Here is a 13,334-nt window from a genome sequence, read left to right on the forward strand (position 1 = left end):
TTTTGTGAGTATTTAACCTCTGTGCCTCAGTTTCCTCAATAATAATACGGGGTTACCAACAGCACTTTATTTTTTTCCCCCACAGTATTAATTATTAATGGGTACTTGAAAATTAAATGAGTCAAACACTTAAAGAGCTTAAAACAGTGTTTCCCATATGGTTCACATTCAGTACGTACTCCATTATAGTTAAAATTGTAATTGTCATGACTTTTTATTGAGATGGTATTCAGTATCTCTGCTAAGAATCATTATCTACATTCTATAGGTAGCTGAACAGGTGCTCAGAGGGGTGTATGAGTTTGCTTTTGGAGAGGGAGTCTGTGAAATAGAAACAAATATACATTTAAGCCTAGAAAGTTTTAGCCGTAGCTAAGGAAATGAGAATTAAACATACTAAATGGACAGGATCCGTCTAATGCAACATTAGGCCTTGGAATAGAAATTTCCTTGGGTATTGAGAATTGTGGAGAGGTTGAATGGGAGCTGGAAAGAAGCTGAGTAGATGAAGGGCAAGGTGGACCATGAAGTTGTGTGTTCAACTTCATGGCTTCTAGCAGCAGTGGGCCAGCTCTCCCTGTATTCTCATTTACATTCTTGCCAAATTTGTCTATCTGTTTTCTTTTTTTTTCTGGTGGGGGGAGAAAATAATCACTTTGGAAATATTTTTCTGTTCTTTTGAGGGTGGCCAGCTGGAACGAAGAATTGTTCCATGGAGTCTTAGCTCATGGAGAACCTGAGGACTGGGTGACCATCTCCCATTTCTGGGCAGGATATTTGCAGCTTAAGCCTTGGTAGTGTGTAGCTGCCTTTGGGGGGCGTATTGGGGAGGGGGAATACATTTGGATGCCCCCCCAGCCCTAGGTAGGATACGGGGCTAGCATCTGTGCCGACTTGCTGGGCTCTGATGGGTGTGTGCTCTGATTCAACATTTCCCGGCACCGAATCAGGATCCGTCCCACCCTGTCTTCTTTAAGAAAGTCCGTGTATTTTCCCATCCAGAGTGATTAGTACATCCCGGAGATGCCCTGTGCCTCTGGAACTGCCTGTGTGGGAGGTTGCACTGACCCCTGTCCACCTTCACGCACTCCCCTTATAGGCTGATGGTGGGGTATCAGAGAGCGAGATCTACCACAAAAATGAGGCAGTGGGGACAAGTGGGGACAACAGACTCCGGAGCTCAGCACCTCTTTGCTGCGTGACCACTTATCAGTCACTTAACTTTTCTGAGGCCCAGTTTCCCCGGGTGTGACATGGGACACCTGCTCAGCGAGGCTTTCCTGTGGTTGTGGGCTATCGCTTTCTCTCCTGCTTTTTTTTCCTTTGTAGTTCTTACGACTGCGTGATATACGTCGTTCTTGTGCTTATCTTTAATTTTGTCCATTCAGTCTCCCCCCGCGGGATGTGAGCTCTCAGATTTTGTGTGTTTTGGTCACTGCTGTAACCTGGGACCTAGACTGGTGCCTGGCACAAAATGTGTGCTCAGAACTTTTGGGGGGGGGAGAAAAAAAGAGGTGCTGTTGTGTTGTACGCGCTCTTCCCCCAGAAGACAGTCTGTGCATGCCAGGCAGGCAGAGTGGTGCCTGGGGCACTGTCCGCATTCAATCAGTATCGGCTAATTATGATTATTATGTCTAATTCACAGGGCTGCTGTGAGGATCAAACAAGATAATGTATGCTAAGGCGTGCTGTGAACACTACGTGCTGGGTGCAGGAGGTACAGCATTAATAATCCTCTGATGCTTGGAGGGAACTCGCATTTCAACTTGATGCTTTTCCCTTCCACGCCACCTGGGAGGGAGGGCAGCCTGGTGGGTTATTGATACCTGAGGCTCAGGGAGGGGAAGGGCCTTGCCCAAGGCCATGAGGTGGGATGAAGGCAAAGGCAGGAGCCTAAGTTCCCAGCCTGGTGGGAGAGCCCCCACGCGGATGCCTTTATGCACAGAGTACATTATACACAGACAAATGGGATGGATGTATGTCTTATAATTTAATCTGTTTTTAATGTTTCATGTTTCAAGAGTTGCACTGTGGTGAGGGTGCTGGGCACCTACCAGGCCAGTCGGGGAGGGCAGGGAGGAAGTTGGCTGTCTTGGCAGTAAGGGTCAGAGTAGACGCATGTGTAGTTTCTGGGAAACGATTCGATCATCAAGAATCTCCTGGCATCGACTCCCCCGAGGGCAGCCCCATCTCATGAAATGGATTTCAGTTTTCTAAAGCGCATCCCTTAGTTGGATTTCTATTTTCCAGGGCACTTGTTTAAGCTTTGATGCCGTGTCCAAAAAAGAACAGATCCCAACAATTTCCTGCCCGAGGCCCATCCTTCCCGAAACCCTCGGCTTGGCCTGAGCATCAAGATAATTTGTTTCTCTAATCAGATTGGGGGCTGTTTGGTCAGCGGGGTGGGCGGGTGGGCGAGGGAAGTGGGGAGGGTGTTCCGGGGTGGGGAGCCGCCTGAGGAACTGTCGCTAGCTAGCTCACTGCACCCTCACGCTGGACCCACGAGGGTGCTGCTGTCCTCAGTCTACAAATCGCACAAGTCGGGGCACAAGACAGAGAGGCCAGGTCACGTCTCTGCAGTTACACAGCTCATGAGTGCCTGCTGGGGTGGAACCTGGTCTGTCTGTCTGTCTAGCACCACAGCTTGGGCGCTGCTGCAGAGGGAAGAAAGATTTGGGTGAGGGACTCAGAGACAGGGTGGCGGGTGGGGGAGTTGACCTGGTTGCCTTTGGTGGGAAAGTAATGGCTGATTCTGCTCAGGAACTATTGCTGCGACTAGCTTCCGGGTGAGGAAACAGGCTCAGAGAGGTTCGTTCACTTCCCTGATGCCGCCCAGCCTGTCAGGGTTTGAGTCTGGATTTGGAGGTAGGCAGTGTGGTGTTGAGCACACGTGCTCTAACTCCTGGGAGCTGTGCCTTAGGACTGTGAGCGTGTAGTCATGGCACACAGAGCTCAAGGACCTTGATTTGAGTCCTTTTACGAACTAACCCCTGGCGGGTGTGCTCCTCCGTGAGTCATACGAAGTCATTCTCCTCCCTTGACAGCCCTGCAGAGGCCCTGCAAGCCAGTGGCCCGTGGAAGTTATTTGCCAGGAATCCACAGATGTGATAAAACTTTATACGTTCATAAAAGGGGAAGGGGAGGGTGCTTGGTAGATTCGGGAATGACCACTGAAGGCAGAGGGCAGCAAGGGTCCACGAGTGGGGACGTGGGCATGGGGGTCAGGCATGGTTCTCGCGTAGGTTTTAAGAGTCAGTAAACTAACAGAGGGGCAACCCTGGGGGAGTGGCCAGAAGCGACCCTGAACCAAGGTTCATGATTCAGTCTCCACAACTGAGGGCTATAAAGAGATCGGAGTGGTTTGTGGTTATTAATTTTATTATTAAAAAGAATAAAGATTCAAGAAATAATGTAATAAAGGCCTCAAATACGGCAATTGTGAGAAGGTTTCTGGACAAAAGATTATGATTAATCCAAGCCTGCTAACCCGATATTAACAAACAAAAAAGGTCTAGGCTATTTTCTTCCTTGTAATGGGGCTTTGTGTTCCGTCGAATGGGCACATGGGGGTTTTTCATGACAGATGAAAGATCTCTGTGGGGAAGGAAACTGTACATGGGTGTAGGCGGGGCTTAGTGGGTTTTACTGAATAGTTAAAGGTGAATGAATGCATAAGTAAAATTACGGAGTTCTAAGCGTGGACTGGTGATGAGGATGTATTTTTAAACAAGGCTTGTGAGTAATCTGTTGTATCCAACTGTAGGTTACTACAAAACAAAAACAGAACAGAACGGAAACAAAGCCCAGGGTGTTGGGATGGTGGGTGGGAAGTACATCAACAGTTATGTAGAAAGGTCATTGGTCTGGGGGCTGGGGGCTGGGGGCTGGTTGGGGACTCTGAGTGTATTTGCTGTATAGCTAACTATGAATCAGATGAGTAACAAACAGGGTTGCAGGAGGGTAGGCGGGGGTGTCGGCTGGGGTAGCTGGGTAATGGGCATTAAGGAAGGGATGTGAGATGATGATCGCTGGGTGTTAAACTTAACTGATAAATTAACAGAACGCTACATGTGAAACTAATGAGGTGCTATATGTTGTCTAATTGAACTTAAATGAAAAATAAGAAAATGAAGTAGTTGAATAAATAAATGAAGGAATGAAAGAGCTGGTAATCGAGCACCAAAGAGAATGTTTTATGAATTATGGGTTAAGATTAATACACTTGTACAATGAAGGACCATGGTAAACCATAAAACAAAGCAACGCTCTCCACCTTTGTGGGTAAGAAGCATTGGATTAGAAGTGCCACAATAAGTGCTGATGGACATTTTTGTTCTGCATTAGCGCTGACCTGATGTGTTTATTGTATTGAAAGAAAAAATAAGTAGAAACAGTAAAAGGGACATGTAGGGAGCAATGATGCTATCACACCCGGAATCAAAGATTGTTACTGCCTCAACTCTACTTATCTGAGTCCATTAGCAAGAAGACCTGGGCTGGTTCCTTTGTGGGTAAGAAGCATAGAGCAGATGCTTACAGTGGCTGTTCCTCTTGTTTTTGATGAGGTCATGCATGTTTATTATCATGAGATTATTGTGTGAAAAAATACGTACAGTGAGACCTATGCTTAGGCCAGCGATGAGAGTGTGTCATGAACCAAATCATGATTAGTCTTGAGCTGCTCATCCAACAGCCATTAGAGAATACATGGATGTTTCATCCTTTTTAATCTGGACCTTGTGTTCCACAGAATGGAGGCCCTAGAGTGGGTCTCGTGACACTGTGTTGATGAAGATCTTGGCCGTGACCTCTGTGGGAAATGAGCCATGGACCAACCAACGTGAGTGATGGTTAGTCTTACTGTTCTGAGGTTGCGTGGTTGGCTGATGGGTGTGTGTGTGTGTGTGTGTGTGTGTGTGTGCGTTATTAAACATGAACAGGCACAAATACAGTCAAAGATGGTCAAGCATAGACCAATGAGGTGACTGTGTCATGAACCAAGATGGTGAACATTTGACATAATTGTCACCAAGTTAAAAAATAATATAACTAGGTTGCGGTCTGTGTAGAAGTTGAGCAAATAAAAAAAATTATATTCATATATACATACATACATATTTTGATTGTGTTATGTTAGTCACCATACAATACATCATTCGTTTTTTTTTTTTTTTTCCAAGATTTTATTTATTTATTTGACACAGAGAGAGAGATCACAAGTAAGGAGAGAGGCAGGAAGAGAGAGGGGGGAAGCGGGCTCCCTGATGAGCAGAGAGCCTGATGCAGGGCTCCATCCCAGGACCCTGAGATCATGACCTGAGCTGAAGGCAGAGGTTTAACCCACTGAGCCACCCAGGCGCCCCACATCATTAGTTTTTGATGCCATGTTCCAAGATTCATTGTTTGCGTGTAACGCCTGGTGCCCCATGTAATCCGTACCCTCCTCCATACCCACTTGCACATAGATGTATAGAACATGCATATCTCTTTATATAAATATAATTGTTGCTTTTTCTTATTCTTGGGATGAATGGTGAGTTCCTGTTTATTGATTTATTATAAATAAATGAATGTGTACATAAGATCAGAAAGGATTAAGCATGGACTAGTGAAGACAAGATTTATGATTACATAATCCTGCAAATTTGAAGCACATTAAAACAAAAAATCTATCTACGCTATTTTATTTGTTTTAGTAGCATTTTACTATTCATTTTTACACTATGGTTTATGTACCCATGTCTGCATTGATAAACTTGGGTGTTAACTTGGTGAAAGTGATGGTCAGGGAGACATAGATACTGGTAGTTCTCTGTGGTATTCTTTTATGATTCTTTGAAAGGAATAGATAAAATTAGAAAGGGCCAATTGTAGAACAATGAGGATAATGTTACATGAACTAAGGCTCATTATTTTAATTCTACACAAGTGAAAGCCACTGAAAATGATTCAGGGTGTTCAGTTTTTGAACAGTTTTCTTCTGTTACGCAAACTGGACACACCATGGTTCGTTTAATCACGCAATATTGATGAGGATGTTGAATCTTATTTGGATGGATAAGGTACGTAAAGAAAATGTAAGTAATAGTTGATGTTCTTAAATCTTCAGCTGGGAAGTGGTTCAAGGGTGTTCATGACTAAGGAAATGCACGAGTGCACAAATCAAGGAATAAAGAGATGGCAAACAAGGGCCCATGATGAAAATATCTCATGACCCCAGAATTAAGATTATTCTAATTCTGTACATCTAAGGACCATTAAAAAAAATGTGTTGGTTAAGGAGTCGTCAATACTCTTGTTTTTGCATCACGGTGTGTTGGATGTTGATTTTAGTAAAAAATAAGTAATTACATATTTGCACAAAATACAGGAAAGGCCAAAACATGGATGGGTGATGAGAAGGGCCCGAAGAGGACAGTTAATTTAGTTCTGCACTTCTGACATCTATCGAAAAATCTAGTCTGTGTCATGCCTTTTACCAGCTTCCTTGTTCCACTGAGTATATATGCATCATGTATTTAAACAATTTTCCTCGGATAAAGATCTAAGATGCTAACTCTGAGCGAGGAGCACAAAGGGAAATGAAAGATCATGTCTCCGTTCTCACCTGTAAAAAATTGGATTTATGGTTGGTCATTAAAACTTCTTAGAAATGACCAAATCAAACAAGATGGAATCAGCAGGGACTCATGATCAAGAACTATGATTAACCCATGTTAGCTTCATTAGAAAAAGTTCTAGACTATTCTGTAAAGATAAGGAGTATTTATTAGTGTTGCCTAATAGAATTTTCTGCAGTGATGAACGTGTTTTGTATGAGTTGTTCTGTCCAATATGGTAGCTACGAGGTACATGTGACTCTTGAGCACAAGAGATGTAGCCAGTGTATATGAAGAACTGAATTTTTAATTTTATTTGATTTTTATTAAATTTTATTAAATTTAAATTGTGATATGTGACTAATGGCTACTTTGTTAGTCAATTGTGTTAGGTAGTTGGGTAACGGGAGTTTCTGGAATATTAAGTATGAAAAAATAAATATATAAATTAACGATACACAAATTAATAAAAGAGGGTTAGTTATGGGCTAGAGATGAGAGTGTCTCATGAAACAAAGATGATAATTAACCCAGTTCTATGCAGTTGAGATTCACAGGCAAAAAACTCTTAGGTTCACAGAAGAAAGACACAGGCTTATTCATTTATTTTATCAACTATTTATATTACCTTGTGTGTGTTCTGCAGCTTATGTGAACGTTTCTTTAACATTGAAGATCTTTGTATCTTGGTGGGAGAGGATCAGAAATGTTTTGTCCAAGTCACAGTTGGAGGGCTGAATAGTGTTTTCGTCAATATTCCTCACATTATAATATTATTTACTTTAAAAAATGAATAACAAAGATCAGTCCATGCATGGTACAAGGGTGACAGTGTGGCATGGACTAAAGTTTGTGGTTTGTGTAAGTCACCACCACCACAAAGCCCATACGACTTTCTCATAATGGATTGGAGGAAGCATTCCTTTCACTAGGCCCTTTGAAGCAAGGTCGTTTTCAAAAAAAGATGAAAGAGAACCCTCCATTTTACATTTGGTTAATGTTTCATTTTATCTTCCATCACTCTTGATTTATACATTCCACCATTGATCATGATTTGGTTGTCTAACATGTTGATAGAGAAACACAAGTGAAGACTGTTGGTGAATGAATGGATGAATGAACGAATGAACAAATGTATAATTGCTTAAATAAAGAGAGTCCCAAGCCTTGACCGATGATGAGTACCTGGGGTGTCTGAACCAAGGATTTTGATTAAACCCTAAAACTCTGAGGTCTTTCGTACAAACAAACCTCTCGTCTTGCCTTGGCGGGACACGACCTGGGGCAGAAGTTAGGAATACAGGCATCTTGCTTGGGGCTTTCGTACCTCTTAGGTCTAGGTCCTTTTATTAGTGGATCGGCATGTGAGTACATAAAGAAACGTATCCACGAATAAAGACAACAAGGGCTAGGTATTGGCCAATCATGAGAGAATCTAATGAGAAATACATTATTATTAAAATATTTCTGAGGACCCGAGTTCCAGGAAGTGAGGAGTTCGAGGGTTTTGCCATGTTTTATCGGAGACATGTAGGCAGATGTCCATAAGCTTCTGGCTTGGTGGTTGTTAACTTTATTAAGAATTTTATTAAGAAAAGGGGGAAAAAGGGAAACATAATAAATATTGATTATAGAATACTTAATTAAAGAATACCAAGCATGGGCAGTGTTAATGTGTTATGTGAGAGGAGTTACGATTAGATTACTTATTCTCAGTCAGTATCATTTTCGAAAAACACATGTTTTTCTGTGGGTATTTGAGTAGATGGGAAGATACTAGTATCATTTAGATATGTCTGGATATGTAGTTTCACAAATATTGATGTATTATAAGTGACTGAAGGAAGCGGCAGACGTGTATCCATGAGGACAATACGTCATTAGGAGAAGTTCATTATTAATCTTGCTCTACCCTTCCGGTGTCCATATAAGTAAAAGATTTCCATGTGGGGCTCTGCCCACTTTGGGTAAAGGGCATAGAGACAATTACTTATAAAAGTATTTTGTATTTTTTTTAAAGAGAAAATACGAACAAGTCATTCCATGAGCAAATAAACCAAAAGCAAACAAATAAAGGAACAAATTTACAGGGTGCAGTCAGGCATGGATCATTGATGAGAATATGTCAGGAAAGGAAGATGTAAATTTGCCAGATTCTAATTGAGGAAGAGCCACACGAAAGGCAGTCTGGGCTCAGCCTTATGTGGTTAGGGTTTAATAGACAGGACTTGGAATAGACCTAGTTCTTAACTCTTGTACTTAGCGGTTGTCATCGTATTACATACATAAATAATTAAAGAAGTCAGTAAATAAAAAGGTGGCCATTTAGGGGCTAATAATGGGAACGTAATAAAAAAGGGATTTATCATAAATCTAGTACAGCAGGACTCAGGTGTCTTAAAAAAAGATCTACATCTGTACTGGTTTAGTTTTCTGAAATCTGCTTTTCACTTCGCAGATTCAGTCTGATTTCCTCGTTATCCGCTGAGGAAGACCTTGGCTGTCCCTTCTGTGGGTAAGGAGCAAAGTGACTCATGTAAGTGACAGTTTGTGTTCTTGGTTTGACAGTAATTCGTGTGGGTTTTTTGTGGGATTGTCCCGAAAGCAGGGAGGCCACCGGGAAATCAGTGAAATCAGACCCACGGGCCCTGGGCCGCAGCGGGGAATGTGTAGTGAACCACGGAGTAAAATTCGTCCATTTTAGCTCGAGATCCATTAGAAACAAAGTTTGAGGGTTTTTTGGGCATTCATTTTCAGAGTTCCTTACTGTTCCATTTTATGTCTGCACCACATTCTAAGAACATTCTCTGTTGATAACCGTCGAGGTTAAGTCTTTGAGGAAGGAGCACCTAGGAAGAGAGAAAGTGTTGCCAGCATCCTAGTGATGGAGAGAGTCAACTGGTAGGTTCAGTGTACTCTTTTTTAAAATATGAAGAAATTGGGGTGCCTGGGTGGCTCAGTGGGTTAAAGCCTCTGCCTTCGGCCTAGGTCATGATCACAGGGCCCTGGGATCGAGCCCCGCATCGGGCTCTCTGCTCGGCAGGGAGCCTGCTTCCCTTCCTCTTTCTCTTCCTGCCTCTCTGCCTACTAGTGATCTCTTGTCTGTCAAATAAATAAATAAAATCTTTAAAAAAATATGAAGAAATTAAGTGAAAGATGAGCAAACAGAGCAGTGAAACACGCGGGATGGGTAGGAGCAAGTTTATCGATTAATCCATACGTACAGCACTGAGGCCCAATTAAAAGGAGATCTCATTTACCAGCTCTGTGGGAAAAGGCTTGTAAACAGCTCTATGCAGTACTCAAAGATCTGGTTTCCAGGTTTTCGTAGGAAGTAACTTTTTTTTACATCAACGAGGCCATGAATGAAGCAATCAATAAATAATGCATAAACAATCAATACATGAGGTACAAACAGATAAATGAAGTAAAAGAATGTTGAGCTTGGATCAATGATGAGTAGTTCTGGGGTATATGAATCAAGCATTTTGATTAAGCCCTAAACTCTGAGGTCTGTGTAATATTGTGTGTTAACCGTATAGGAACTGAAAGTAAACTAGTAAATAAAGAGACATAGTCATTTTCTCTAAGAGACTAGAGTTCAAGGTCTTCGGGGATCTGGTTCTTCTTCGGGCTTAGCCATTTTTTGCGTATGGATTGTATGGAATGTTAGTGAGTCCGGGAATGCATGCATATTTGAATGTCTGAGTGAAGACAAAGAAGGTCACGTGTGAATCATTTAGGAGAGTGTGTCACGGACAGGTGTTATTAGGAATACATTTAATACCAAGTTTCAATATAACACATAGGTAAAAGCTGTTGCCCCCTTCAGAGCACACAGGAAGCCCAGACACGTGGGAGCACATGGGGACGTGTCTGCATGTCCGCAGTCTGGATCGGTGGGAATTTGCTGGTTGTTGGTTTTCTTAAGAAGAAGGAAAAAATGTTTACATAAACCAATGATGACGTAACTCTGTCCCTGAAAAGAAGCAAGAACGGGCCAGGGTCAAGGATATGCTGGGTGATATCCATCATACTTCATTTAATTGTGTTCACTGGATTTTATTTAAAAGCCCAAAATGAACAAGGGGACAGAGTTATTTCTGTGGACAATGAGTGTGTGGCTATGGGCAGTTGTTATTGTGTTTAGGTGTTCAAGTGTGTGGTCGTAGAATCCCAAATAATTACGTATTGTTGTAAAGTTACTGAGGAAATGGATGTGATCCTTTTATTTAATTTTTTTAGAGGGGGAAGGGCAGAGGGAGATGGGGGAGAGAGAGAACCTTCAGCAGGCTGCACACCCAGTGTGGAGCCCTATGCAGGGTTTAGTCTTACGGTCCTGAGATCATGACCGGAGCCGAAATCGAGTCACACATTTAACTGACTGAGCCGGCCACCCAGGCCGCCACAGCGGGATCCTTTTCTTTTTTCTTTTTTTAATTTTTCTTCTCTCTCTCTTTTTTTAAAGATTTTATTTATTTATTTGACAGAGAGAGATCACAAGCAGGCAGAGAGGCAGGCAGAGAGAGAGGAGGAAGCAGGCTCCCCACTGAGCACAGAGCCCCACGTGGGGCTCGATCCCAGGACCCCGAGATCGTGACCCGAGCTGAAGGCAGAGGCTTAACCCACTGAGCCACCCATGATCATGCCCCAGCATGATCCTTTTCAAATCATTACTTATCGGAGGGCGAACTGGACAATATGGAGGGTGTGACGTGAAGTAAAGTTAACAAGTCATCTAGCTCTACCCTTCTGATCCATATAAAGAAAATGGAATCTAGTTTCTTCCTACTTGGGTTGAGGACATGGAGATAGGTTTATGGAATGATGGTATTTCAGTTCTGGGTTTCAGCTGGAAAGTTTCTATTATAGATACGTGTATAGGTAATTTGATCATATTTTATACTTATGTTCTGTGTAATGCACTACATACAATGTTAGGTTTTGAAATGTGTCTTCATCATTTATTATGACTATTTAAAAAAAATAAATAGGTGGTCAGATTATTCCACAGCGATGAGATAGATAAGCAATGAAACTAGGAGTGTTGAGAATGGGCCATGATGCCAGGTTCTAAATCTATACAATGTTGCACAGGTAAAGGTCCTGACAATAATTATTAGGCCATTACTTAAGAGTAGAGAGTATAATGGTTACAAGCCTCATTCCCAGTCAAGTCTTAGATCCCATCATGTTTACATTGCCAAAAATTAACTGTAAAATGAGCTGGCAAATAAGAAGGAGCACAGGTTTTGTACCAGTAATGAGAACGTGATATGACCCAGCTTTCTTATTAATCGGACCGTGTACAACTCACGTCTACTTAGACACATCTAAGACAGACTGTCTAGAATTGGCTTTTTCATTTAGAGCATGGACACACCGCAGCCAGCTTAATTATCCTCTGACGGTGAAGGTCTCTGTTGTTGCCTCTGTGGGTAAAGAGCACAGAGAACAGGATAAATAACTATCGAAGTCCCTGTTCTCTGGGGAGATTGTTCATGAATTTCCAAGGCAGTATTTTTAAAAACTGGCTTCATGTAGAAAGATAGATATAGGTATAGAGATATTTACATAGATATGAAATCAAAGAATGACAAACATTGACCAAGTTTATGAATATGTTATGAACCCAGGTTCATGGATTAGTCCTTTTTGGGGCCACATAAAAGTATGTCATCTTAGTTTGGCACCAAAGTACATGTAGAAGAATATCCCTTCCTTGATAAAGATCAAGGTTATTTCCTTGCGAGGGAGAACGTAGGAGGATGGGAGAAGACAATTTTCGAGTTGTGAGGGGAGAGGATGGCTCAGTCGTTCATGTTACATCTTTGCAACGTGGACACGTGAAGTAAAGAGAAAAACAAAAACATGTTATCAGTGTGATATTGACAGGAAGCACAGTGGGACCCGCCAGAGGTGCACTGATCAAGGACATCGAATGTCCTTCAGCACTGTGGGACAGGTACGGATAGACGAGCCTTGGTGAGAATCATTCCTCTCATTCTAGACATTTGTGATTCGTGCCTATGGACTGTATTATATGCGCATAAAAATGATGCAGAAAGGAAGGTGTGAATGAGGAAGACAGAAGATGCCAAGTTGAGGGGCATCTGGGTGGCTCAATCAGTTAAGCGTCTGCCTTCGGCTCAGGTCGTGTTCCCAGGGTCCTGGGATTGAGCACCTTGTTAGGCTCAGTGGGGAGCCTGCTTCTCCCTCTCCCTCTGCCCCTCCTCCCCCTGCCCTTGCTCTCTCTCTCCCTCCCTCATAAATAAATAAAATCTTTAAAAAAAATTGCCAAGTTCGGATCAGTGATGAGTACCCTGGGGTGTCTGAATTAAAGATTTTGATGAAGCTCCGTAGCTCTGAGGTCACTCCGAGAGGTCTGGTTATTCCCTCCACGGTGAACGTACTTGCGAAGCACGAGAAGAGTATTCAGGGATCCTGCTCTTCGGCTTTGTGCTGTGTGGGTGTGCGAGGTTTTTAATCACAAATGAAGTAACGCCCCGTTAAGGAAAGAGATGAAGGGACGAATGGGGACAAGGAAAGGCACACATCATTCAATTATGAGAGCATGTTTCGAAACCTTTCGGAAGCGGTGAGGTCTGGGAAGATAAGTAGGTCAAGGTTTTGCTCTGTTCAGCAGGGAACAGATGGTAAGGTATGCCCAAGATTGGATGTTGTGATTATGAATTGATGGTGGGTTTGCTGATGGCTCATTTTATTAAGAAAAGG

The 13,334-nt window shown here is 42.5% G+C and overlaps 1 long non-coding RNA gene, 1 other non-coding gene and 1 pseudogene across 2 annotated transcripts in view; all 3 read left to right on the top strand.

Annotated features, from left to right (window-relative positions):
* LOC125105241 (uncharacterized) overlaps positions 1-13,334 on the top strand; it is a 95,097-nt gene that overhangs the window by 12,885 nt on the left and 68,878 nt on the right. Inside the window, exons 6-9 of the long non-coding RNA XR_007128843.1 lie at positions 684-794; positions 1,646-1,717; positions 4,751-4,840; positions 9,058-9,135. This is a non-coding gene — a long non-coding RNA (uncharacterized LOC125105241). The remainder of the gene's footprint in view (positions 1-683; positions 795-1,645; positions 1,718-4,750; positions 4,841-9,057; positions 9,136-13,334) is intronic.
* On the top strand, positions 7,767-7,837 carry LOC125105897 (uncharacterized; annotated as a pseudogene).
* On the top strand, positions 10,045-10,116 carry LOC125105898 (small nucleolar RNA SNORD113/SNORD114 family). Its single transcript, XR_007129139.1, has one exon. It is a non-coding gene; the product is annotated as a small nucleolar RNA SNORD113/SNORD114 family (small nucleolar RNA).

Source organism: Lutra lutra, chromosome 7 (genome assembly GCF_902655055.1).
Source record: "Lutra lutra chromosome 7, mLutLut1.2, whole genome shotgun sequence".
Lineage (NCBI taxonomy): Eukaryota > Metazoa > Chordata > Mammalia > Carnivora > Mustelidae > Lutra > Lutra lutra.